The following is a 12,942-nucleotide window of genomic DNA, read 5'->3' as shown; positions in this document are numbered from 1 at the left end:
TGGGCTGAGCTATGGACTGATATGACTGTTGAACAGACGCTTATGAGAACCATGAAGACAGTTGGAGGTCTCAGTCGAGGAAGAGAAGTGTCAGAAATTGTTGTGCCAAAGTGGATACAAGGCGCGCCAGTATCATCTGAGATTGCTGAGAGCCTCGAGAAATTTTGCAATGTAAGATCGGTCACAGTGAGCCAATGTGTTGATCTCGGAAAAACAAGAATGGGAAAACTACGACCAAGATACAAAGATATCTATGAGCTGACTTGAAATATACTGTCCACTTGCAAGGAATTATTATCCTTATCGACACGTGTCAGTGTAGATGGTACCTTCGGCAGTGGGTACCTTCGTAAAGCCTACTATTTAACTGAAGGAGAAGCACCCTAACCCCAAAGACCACTTCTTGTTCTCTCATGCTGCAAGTGGTTCTTATTCCGACATGACTTCAACCTTCTTTCACAAAGGAAAGACAAAGACAATTGCACTACTTAACAAGTGAGAAGACATTTCAGATGCTGTAAGTATCTTCAATAATCCTGATGCTACCACGAATGAGATTTGTGAACAGGAGAAATGTTCGTCCTTGGATTATACAGAGCTGACCAATCAGATAAATGTCTTAATGACTACAGGTATAAATGTTTTAACAGAGAAATTGCAAAAAGAAAATTCGAAGTGCAGCGGGATAGTCTTCCTCCGACTTCAGATGCAGCCTCCATGCATATGTTGAGGGTTTTCCATCAAGTGCGGTTATGGAGAAGGAAACATTTTGGTCCAGAAGAATGGGAATGGAAAGCTCATGGAAACATTCTTCTGCCTATCCTAGTGACTCAAGCAACGGCATCTGATGCAAAAACTAATTTCATGCCCCTGCATAATAAAAACTGTGAAGGTTGTTGTTTATGTAAAAAGAAGAAGAAGAAGAAGAAGAAAAGAAAAAAGCACTCATGATATGCACTGATCTGTGCGCTTACTGCAGCGCCATGGGATGTAGTAATAAACCTGCAATAGAACTAATAGATAATGAGAATGAAGATGAAAACTAGAATGATGACTACATTAGTAGATTTGGCCTACAGGAGTCACCACGTACAAAAACACGCCAATTGGCCTTTTCTCAAAATATGGTAAAGGTGGTGTGGAAATAGGCCTTACAAACATCACAAGTAATATCTGCTTTTGCGATTTATAAGTCACGAAACGGAAAACATATCTTTATTAGCAAAGGTGATTTGACTAGAAAAAGAAGGGAACATTTCTCTACGCTCAAATACTCAAGAAATATTCTACAATCCATCCTTTATAATAAGAATCAATTAGAGATGAATAATAGTCAATTACTCTGCAAAAATACAATATTCCGGTAACAGAGACAATTTTCCGCTCGTTTATAATTTCAAGACAGGGAAACTGATCACAATTTCTGGAGAACCATGATATTGAAAAAATGTAAAAGTTTTATTTAATAGAATATTTTTTACTTTTTCAAAATGGTCCAGTTAATTTTCTTTCTAAAGTTAGCCATTTTAGAGAAATTAGTCAAAAACCGAATGAAGGTGCCTGATCGTCCGCCAGTTTTCCAATATAGCGGCGTCAGCGCAAGTGGCATCATTCAGTACTTTTAGTATGTTGATGAGGACAACAATTACAACTATCTTGTGTAAAGAAAATTTCATTACTTACGAGCAAGGAAGAAAATCAAAAATATGTATCTCGTAGGGTGTCGATGAGCTGACCATATATCACCTCACCAAACAATGCCTTGTGGATGGTGATAGAATGCTTACCTTTTGAGAGAAATGTAAAAGCTCTATCTAATAATAAATTTTCTGTTCTTTCAAATTGGTCTAGTTCATTTTCTTTCTAAAATTAACCGTTTTCGAGAAATTAGCCGAAAACCGAATGAAGATGTGTAATCGTCCGCCATTTTCCAAGATGGTGGAGTTAGCACAAGACGGATCATTCAGGAGTTTTAGTATGTTGATTAAGACCACTATTACAACAATCCTATGAAGACAAACATTCATTACTAATATGTCCACGAGAGGTACCTAATTCCACTGGTCTATTTACCGAAGAAATGTTCTGTAGAGCTATTGATAAATATTATCAACAAAAAAAATGTTGACAGAGTTTATTAATTGTAAAAAAAAAAAACTCTTTCATTACGTATACGTGGTATCTACTGATTCCTTCTGAAATCAGAGTAGTCTTATGCTAATGTTCTCTTCTCTTAATTTTAATTTCTAACGATGCGCACGAGACGAATCGAGACAGGATTTTCCTAACAATATTCGAATCGAGACACGGCTCTTCCAATAGAGAAATATACATTTTTAGAGTCGAGACATCACTTTTACAGCACATTTTCGAGACGAGACAGCCACAAATCTTGTCTCGTGCGCATCCCTATTAATTTCTTTCAAGTTATTTTTGTAACTATGGTTGATGCATGCGGCTAGGGTTGCCATATTTCAAAAATGAAAACCCGGGACCCTACTAAATTAGGAGAATCTTTGAAATGCTTAAAATGAGAAGTGTAATAGGATATACTAATTTACTTTCTTCCATTAGAGAGAGTTGTTCAAGTATTACGTGATCACGTTTTTAGTCATTTTAGTACACCTTTTCCTCCCTAGTTAAGCAAACGTAAGCAGATGATTTACTCCCTCCCCCAGGTAATCTTTTTTTTTTTTAATCAATTTCTCAGGATCTGTTATGTTTCGTGGATTCAGAGTCTGTTTGAGCTCATTCAAGGTATGATGCTGTTTCCCATTGTTATCTGTTCAATTTTATTAGTTCTTAAAACATATTTTTTTTTCTTGAATGGTCAGCAGAAAAGTACCAAAAATATCGGTTTCGGATTATTGATTAAAATATTTCAGATGCAGATTGAAGCAGAGTACAAAACGTAAGATTGAGGAATAAAACCTTTTGTCCATGGCCCAATGAAAGAATGTTTCGTTCAATGTCAAAGTAGTTAAATCGTGAACTTAATTAAATCAATGTTTTATGTATTCAAAGTTTTTTTTTTTTTTTTTAACTTTTTGAACTGCCATACTCAGAAAAGATCAATGCTGTGAAAAGATCAAACTGTATAATATCCACTTTCTTTCTTCTTTGCCGAAATCCGGGACATTTAAGCGTCCCAAGAAATATTTTCGGGGCTCCGCAACGCAATCTCATTCTGTGACGGTCCCGGATTTTCCGGGACGAATGGCAACTCTACATGCGGCATCAAATGCATGGTATCTGGCTCTTCTGAAAGTCTAGGAGTACCTTTCCTTTTTCATAAAGGTTAAATAATTAAAGACCGTCCTGAGCTTCATTTTTTTTTATGATTTCTGCAGGTATCTTATATCGTGCTCCAGTTCCTGTAATTCATTGAAGAACTAGAATCTGAGTGTCAAGTCCCCTTTTCTATTTCCTCAAAGATTTCCATTTTCTCCAATTGATTCTTATCTTCCATTATCCCATTCCAAGTATTCCTCATATTTACTTTTAACTTTATTTTCAGTTGTTATCATGAGTGTTCCCTCTTTATCTTTCAATATTTTTTCTCTTTGGTATTCGTGGTGTAGAGTTTCTGTTTGTTTTCTTATAAGACACACCTTTCCGCATGTTCACGTACTAACATGTTTGCTCTACCAGCTCATCTCTTGCAAGTGTGTATTATCTTGTTTTGTCATTGCCGTATCTCAAGATAACCGAGGGCCTCGCCTTCGTGTGCAGTAGTTACTTATGGACTATATATAGCCTATACGCAATATTTCAACGTCGGCAACGAAAGAACAAATAATAATGATTGTGGTTTAGGTTTCTGATTTTACATTTTCGTAGCGTTGATGATTTATAATCAAGTACTGAAGTTCCTTAGTCACTATTTTAGCCAAAATTGAATTAGAGAAGATGGGAATTCTCATCTCGACTAAAATGGTGGAAATTCTTATCTTGGAGAAATGAGAGACTGCTAAACAGCTATGTGAGATGGAAGGACATCTATTACTAAGCTGCTTATTTGTTTATTTATGAAAAATGTTTAAAATCATCGTCGCTTTCTTCCGCTCTTTAACATTGCATCCATAAAATTTTGTAGTCTTAATTAGAACAAGACATCAAAATTACTAGTTTCATGTCTAGTAACTTTCAGAAAACTTTACCAATGTTTACCATGTCTCCAAAATCGTTTGAGATAACCAATTGCTGTAAATTGTACAGTCCGCAGCAAAAAACTTGCAATATGAGCATGTAAGTTTATTGTGAAACGACGAAGTCTTTTGCTCAAAAATAAGTGGAATTAGTCTCAGAAGCGACAGTCCTATTAGCGACAGGAACTGTTATCTGTCCTATGAGTGACCGGTTCATTTACATTGAGATGATGGAAGATGATATGATTCCATCTCGTAAAGTATGTTTGCCTCTGGCGTTATTAGCGCCCGAACAAGCTTGGTATGAAATATGTACGTGCCAGTGATACTGTTCGTCAAATATATTTTTCCTCTACTGTGAGTGCTAATAAAACTTATTTTAATTTTGAGTTAGATTTGACATAAAACATATCAAATAACTTAACGAGATAACAGGCATATTTCCATGGAAAGCATATTCCTATGTAATTATTGAAAATCCAGTTGTAATATCCTCTTTCTTCAAAAGCTCTGTTTTCTGTACTTAATTTGATTCAAATCTAATTACTCACTAAGCCCAGTAATATATTTTATTTTGGAAAACTTAAACGTGTAACAATTTCGCAGTGAATAAAATGAAAAAAAAATCTCAATGACAAAAGACAGCTTTTGAGATCCCTTACATCTGATTGGCTATTCTCAACCAATCCCACCAATTACAATGCAGTTCACTCTAAACAATCCAAAAGGTAAACAAACTCTTTAAGCTACCTTCTTCCCTATTGTAAGCTACTAAAACGTAAACTAATTGCTTAATTTGCCTTCCTCCCTTGTTTTGACTTATATATAAAAGCTTGTCGTGTAGCAATCTGAAATAGTACCTTATAACTAGACGAACTGTTAAGTCCTGCGAGAAATTTGTAACTTGTGTAATAATTTCTTCGAATACACCGTGTTTTTAGATTTCTTTGATATCCTCAAGTGGTGAAGACCCTCTTTCCATGGGCGCCCGATGGGAAGGCAGGGATTGCCCCCTTGGCTCACAAAAATGTATACGTAATATAGCAAACCACTTATATTAAATATAAGATATACCAGACGTGATACAACCACCATGGAGATGCCCTTCCCTAGAAAATTTTCTTCGGGCGCCCCTACCTCTTTCTGATTTCTTTCTTATGCCATAAACATATTAAATCTAAACTTATGCTCCGTATAATTTTAACATGAAATTTTTAATTATATTAGAATCAGACAAAGGCGGAGCTACTCTAAGTATTTAGTTAGTTTTCCCCTTGATATATTCAATGTATTCATAGAAATTAATTCAAAAATATAATATTAGGAAAAACGTATGAAAGTTTGTTAATATAATGAGAGCATTCTCACGTATTAAATTTAGGTAGAGCGAAATTTTTCATAGTACATTTTGTTAGGTTCTAAATCACATTAGCATGAAACAAGTTAAAGAAGAGAGAACCTTATCTTCTTCCATTATCTTAGTACGAACGAATCGGTGACTCATGGGGCAGTTAACAGATCGAATCGGTCGCTCATAGGACAGTTAACAGTTCCTGTCGCTAATAGGACTGTCGCAAGTGGGAAGACACCAAATAAGTGTCCAGGGGAGGACACCGACACCGAACTTTCTCCTGGAGTGATTCGTGCCACTTAGACGTTATGTTGATTCACTGCGCTGTTAGGCGTAGTTTCACAATAAACATACATGCTCATGTTGCAGGTTTTTTGCTGTGGACTGAACTGTATTCATATATTGAAACTATAAAAATCCTAGGATGTGATACTTATCTAGATTTTTTTAATGAAAACATTTAAAAAATAAAATGTTCAATCTCTTGTAACTATTTTTATTCAAATTGTACCCTATAATGATTATAGTAATCGACACTAAAGTAGTTTGGATCTGCTCATCCAGTGTCTTAACTAGGGAAAGCAAACGTGGTTTGTGCCCCGGGCGCTGGATTAGGAGGGCGCAAAATTGGGCAAATGTTTGGTGGAGTATTTTGGTCTGATTGGTCAGAGGGACGCTAAGGCGAGTTCTTGCTCCGGACGACAACTACAGTATATTTGCGTCGCTGGTGTCATCCAACTTACTTGCATTATCACTGTTACCGAGACCTCTAAAATTGAGACATTTGTGATACTATAGTGGCATTAGTTTGTAACACTAAAATGCAGTCTATTTTATCTATTAGTTTAATGATCGCTTACTGTGAGGGAAGAATGCAGGCTGAAAGTATTTGAGAACAAGATCTTGAGGCAAATATTCAGATCCAAGGGGAACGGAATTGGAGAATGGAAACTTCAAAATGAGGAACTGCATAGTTTATACTGTTTAGCAAACATTATTAGGGTTGTAACGTATATAGGAACCACCATTTAAAATGTAATGATTAATTCATATTATACATATATTTTACGTTACATTTCAGTCCACAGTCCGTGTAATTCTTAAAATATATAAAAACGATCAAATCACATTAAATCAGGCACGACAAAATATATCACTATTACCTTTATTCTCTAAAAATTCATTGAGCATTCTTTTCTTTTTCGGTTGTCATAGCAACGTTTTGAACAAGCAACTATCTGCTGTTAAGGTAACTAAAAGTAACGATTATACACATAAAATCAACATATATATTCAGCTGCTAAGATTAAATCTTATTTCTTTCTATTTAGAATCAACAATATATAGACCAAGGATCTTATAAAATAGAGGATTTGCCCTTACAACAAAAACTTGAAGCCATACGTCACAGTTTCATCACCCCTACTCTGCCCACTCCGTCCAATAAGATCGCAATGTTTTGAGCCAACAATCATGGCGGAAACGAAAGTAGCTAATCAGACGATGGCGAAAACGAGACTAACCAATCAGACTTGCCGATGCTCGGTTGTTTTTTGCCTTCATTAATTTAATAGGATGAAGATACGTATAGGCAGATCCTCTATTTTATAACATCCTTGATATAGACCCTGTATTCTTTTCTTCTTCACGACAGATTGTGTACTTTTATGCACCGTTGCCCAAAATCAAGATATAAAAATAGAAGAAATTACAAAATAGATATACAATATCGTTGTAGGGTCATCAAGTCTAGGAGGCTCTGGTGGGTAGGTCACGTAGCCAGAATGCAAGAAAGTAGAAACAGTTTCAAAGTTTTAACTGGAAATTCAATCAGAAAAAGGCCATTAGGAAGACCTAGGGGCAAAGAGGATGACAATATTAAGATACTTTTCGTATAAATAGCAATACAAAGTAGAAACTCGATCCAGTTGGCTAAGGACAGAAGTCAATGGAGAGCTTTTCTGAACGCGCCACTGAACCTTCGGGTTCCATAGGCCATAGAGTTAGTTAGCCATTAGGTTAAAGGTTATAGGAGCGCTTCCATATCATATCTCCGGGAAAGAATGATGGGTTTTGGTGGGGCTGCTGCTCATAAATGATGCGACTTGGCTGCCGATTGATTCGTTACTTTTTTCGACAATCAAATAGTTTATTTAAAGCAGGAACAAATGCAGGGTTGCAAGAATCTACTATACTCTGACTGAAAATTAGTAAAGTTCATTTACATGTCAATATTTTCTAGATGCACCGTTCACAACAAGCCATGCGACCAGGCCATAATCAAATTAAAACGAGGAATTTCAAAAATTTATTTTTCATGAGGAGTTTACGTATTGAGTTTAAGGTTCCTAGCTTCAGAGGCTCTCGAGACTCTCTTTTCTGCATAAATATTAATCCCCACATATCCGATCTTAGGATACGCCCTCGAATCAAACTGACATGATAACAACACATCTCAAGGTTGTTATTATGTCCATAGCTCCTATAGTATGAGAGCTACCGTAGGATTGAGGTATTTCCGCAACAATTTTTAAAGAGATAGTTGTAAGTACTTCAAATTATATGTTCGTAGCCAAACTCCCTCTATAAAAATTATTGCATGAGTACCGGAGAAGTCTGAAACATGTATTTTTGAATAGTATTCATGTTAGTTCCTAAGTGAAGTCTTGACCCGACTACGGTAGGTCCCATAATATTGGAGCTATGCACCTCTAAAGTTCACTTTTTTTTCATGTTTTCGGCAGCCTGTAACTCCGAAAGAAAGCATTTGTGCACCCAGATTGGTCTATACTTTTTGTCTATAGTTTTAAATATTATTTTATTGTTACTGCGGTTAGGCTAGTTTTAAATATTATTAGGACTGCGGTGGCTCAGTGCTGGAGCGTTTACTTCTGGTGTATGGGGTCCTTGGTTCGATCCCAGCTCGCACCAAGTGAACTTCGTGGTGGACAAACACCGTGTGCGTGGGCTTTCTCTGGGTTATCCTGTTTCCTTCCTCTTTCTTCATTCCACCACTTCCTTCATTTTTCATCATCATCATCTCCTTTAACCTAGTCGGCATGACTTTGAGAAGTAAAACTTCAAGATTTCATTTCATTATATTATTATTATTATTATTATTATTATTATTAACTAACTAACTAACTCTATGGCCTATGGAACCCGAAGGTTCAATGCCGCGTTCACAAAAGCTCTCCACTGACTTACACCCTCCATTCCAAAAGAAACCGAACGTTTTAAAAAAACAAAAAAGCAATGTACATTTTGGAATAAATCATTTTTATTAATCAATGTATTCCCCTTCTGCATCGATACACATATTTGCACGCTCCAACAAGTTGTCAAACGACTTCTCCATGTCCTTTATTGGAATGGTCTTTAGGACGGCGGTCGTCGACTTCTCAATGGCATCAATCGATGCGTGCCACTTTCCTTTCATCGCCAAATGCAGTTTCGGGAACAGATAGAAATCGCACGGAGCGAGATCTGGTGAATAGGGCGGATGATGCAACCGAATAATGTGATTTTTGACCAAAAATTCAGTTACAAGTCGCGAACGATGTGATGGTGCATTATCGTCCAAAAGAGTCCAACTGCCGATTTCGCGATATTCGGGCCGAATACGACGAATTCTTGCCAGCAAACGCTTCATGACGCCCAAGTTATGTTTATTATGTTTGATGAATTCACGCACCTTTTCGATGTTTTCTTCCGATAATCCGGTTCTGGGACGGCCTGATCTTTCGTCATCATCCAGCGTCTCTCTACCCGATTTGAATCGCCTGAACCACTCGTAAACTTGCGTACGGGATAGACACTCATCACCATATGCATTTTGTAGCATTTGGTGCGTTTCACTAAAAGTTTTACCCAGTTTAACACAAAACTCAATTGCAGCTCGTTGTTTGAAACTCATTTTCCGACCGATGTACACAACACACTGACAGTTGAAACGCAATAACTTTGTTGCCGTGCATCCAAATGTCATAACATTTATACCAGTTGTCAATGAGGGACTACGCCATCTACCGGTAAAATATTACAACAGATGGCACTAGTGGTACTATTTGTTTTCAAATGTTCGGTTTCTTTTGGAATGGAGAGTGTATATCCTTAGCTAACTGCATCCAGTTTCTACTTTGTAGCTATTCCAATCTCTGCGAAATCCATCTTCTTCTTCTTCTTCTTCTTCTTCTTATTATTATTATTATTATTATTATTATTATTATTATTATTATTATTATTATTATTATTATTTAAAATATCAGGCAAGAGCTTGCTTGCCTTAGATTTCCCTTCCTTTGACGAAATACTGAGTACCACAGAGATACCAAATAATGTAATACAGCAAAAAAATATATGACATTTTTAAGCTCTCAACTTTAGCTCAATAATTTCCAACCCTGTGAGTGTCTTCAGTTTGCTGTTTGTTTCTAAATTTTAGTGATTGATATCAACAGAATTAAAACTTGAAAATTTAATAAGTAACCCATCTGTTATTTACAAAAGTACACTATGTAACCTAATAACTGTTTCGAGGTGTCCTTCAGTGGCGGCTCTTTAGGGTAGTCACCATCGGCGCAAATGTGTCTTCAACATTGGGGGAAGGGTAAGACCGTTCCCATAATCTTTTATTTTTTTCAAGCGATGTTCAAAATATTTATGAAGTTGAAAGACAATGCTGTGGAGGATCAGGGGAGCAGAGTTGTCCTCAACATGGGGAGGCCGACAGATTTCAGACTACTAAACGCGCCAGAGCACGAAGTTCAGTTCAGTACAGGATTATTTTTAAAAATGGAAAAGCTAATAGAAATCAATTTAATCTCACTTTCTTTTGTGGCAGTCGGACACAAATCATAACACTTATCCCTAAAAAGAGGTACTTTTCAAATCAGATTATTGGGGGAGTCCCCCAGTTCCAATATTGGGGACATTTCCCCCTATTTCCCCTGGATTTGTGTCCGTATCTACAGCTGAGCCAATTTTCCAGCACGAGGAGAGGGACATATCCTCCTCTAGCCTTTTATTGCAACTTGTGTCCAAGTAGCGGGAATGGAATTAATACAGGTTGATGTGACCTAAATGCGCCAGGACATGAAGTTCAGTTTGAAATAATAAAAAATACGATTCTTAAAAAAAAAAAAAAAAAAAAAAAAGTGAAACAAGCCAAAGGCACATCATTTTCATCTCATTCTCCTTTCCTTTGTGGGAGGCGGACAGAAATCATCACATTTCTCACCAAAAAACACATTTCAAATCGGATTATTGGAGGGAACAGTCTCCCCAGTTCCAAGATTAGGGGTACACTCATGTTCAAAATGATTGTCGCATATCTATAACTGTCTTCTTGTAAGAATATAATTTGATAATGATTTTGCAGGGTACTTTTAATACTGATACAGTGAAACGTGTCTATGTTGGCTATCATCGGTTCCATTGAAAAGTGGCCAACTTAGACAGGTGACCAACTTCCAGAAAATAAATGTGATTGCTGTATTTTTAGAACAAGATTTCTAGTATTACTTGATTGTAAAATTTTAATAAGCAATGACACGACAGCTACTTTTAAATTATCTATATAGAGTAATCATAACAGTATACACATACAGTACTATAAAAAAATTAGTACAGCATGTTTAATTTAAAAAGTAGTGTGGTACACTGAATTATTTGGATTGAAAACACAGCAACAGAAACAACTATAAAATAGAAACATATGTATGCAGTTTATTGGAATGGATGTTAAAACACACTGAGTTATTCACATCAAAAACAAATAAAGCCAAATTATAAATTTAACAATTTATATGTAGTTTATATGACTTGTTTTCAGTTTTTACTGTTCTTTCTTGTTTTTGTTTGCTTTCTTGTTTTTGTTTGCTTTCTTTTCATTTTGGATAAAATCCAGGGTGCTACAATTCTGCTGTACAGACGAAATATATCATCTGCAAACTCATTCTAGACGTATTTATTTTATTATTTTGCGTTAATGAGCTACAAGTGTTTACCTCGGAGCAAAGGATGTTTAGAGAAAATCTTAAGGGAATTCATACCTCAAAACCTCCGCTAACTTTCGACAAGCCGTCATATGCCAATAGTTGAAAATTGAGATTGTTAACTTTAACCTTGAGAATTTCAAGGAGTTACTAAACCTTTCCACTGATGAAAGGAGCTGATACAGCTAATGGTTTTACCAAACAGACAGGGTAAACAAATATATACGTCCAACATTTCCTGAATTCCTGTACGTGCTTTTTCTTATTCACATCTACCTTCACCACCACTTTATGAGGGTAGTCTTCTGGCCATTGACTTCCAAGAGCAAATCACGCAAACCCTTGCTTCTTTTCTCCAGTCACAAATACAGAACATCTGCCTCTTATATGGGAATACGAAAGAGTTAAGAAAAATAACAAAACGGTATTTTGCTTGGCCAAGATACGTAGTTAAATTTATCATTATCATCATAGGATAAACATTGCTTCAGTGTGGCCAACTTCCAAGATAGGCAGGTGGCCAACTTATAGAGTAGTAAGTAATGAATGTCTTATGGGAAAATGCAGGTTCAAGACGAACTAGGCCAAGATAAGCAGGTGGCCAACTTAGAGAGGTGGCCAAATTGACAGGTTTTACTGTGTTATGTGTATAATCGGGAAATGTATATTTATGGTAAATTTCATAGGAAAATAATTATAAATACGAAAATTAGAATGAATAAAACAAAATGTTGCTAAATGGACAAGAAAATTTTATGTTCGTTTTGTTATTCTTATTTGCTGCTCTTTTGACATGAAATTTGCCACATACATGTCTTTGCCGATTATATACAGTACATACTAACATTATAAGAAATACCGGGTGAATTCGTTATCAAATTATATTCCTAGAACAACATATTTATAGACATGCGACAATAATTTTGGACATGAGTGTACATGTTCCCCTCATTCCCCGGGATTTGTGTCAGTTATAGTCGCATCGGTGTTTTTTTTTTTTTTTTTAGCTAACATGTAATGCACAATTTATTTTAATATAGCTTTCTGACGTTGAGCAAGTTTTTTTTTTTCTTTTTTTTTAACTTGACGTATAGCGATAAACTTTATTTGTTTACCAATTTGATGTCTCTCAGGAACAGCCATTGTTTCATATCTAAAAAAATTCATGCATGTAGTTTAGTTTATTTCGTCCAGTAATGAGACCGTGAGATCTAGAATGCAGGTAATGGCTCACTTATTATCCTTTTATCAGCTGCAAAACTTATAAGACTTCTGCAGTAACTAATTTTTAAATCTAGAAAGCGCAGAAGGTTTCGATAACTACTGTATTATGTCGTCCTTGTAAGACAAGAAAAAAATAAACGTATTATTGACTTTTGTCGTATGAAGGTTCTGACGTAACAGAAATAGCTACTATGTTTGCGAAACAATTAGCTGCTACTTTTCT

The sequence above is a fragment of the Thermobia domestica genome, chromosome 3 (genome assembly GCF_964235325.1).
Source record: "Thermobia domestica chromosome 3, izTheDome1.hap1.1, whole genome shotgun sequence".
Classification (NCBI taxonomy): domain Eukaryota; kingdom Metazoa; phylum Arthropoda; class Insecta; order Zygentoma; family Lepismatidae; genus Thermobia; species Thermobia domestica.
The sequence above is the reverse complement of the archived record's forward strand: the minus strand, read 5'-3'. Positions refer to the sequence as shown.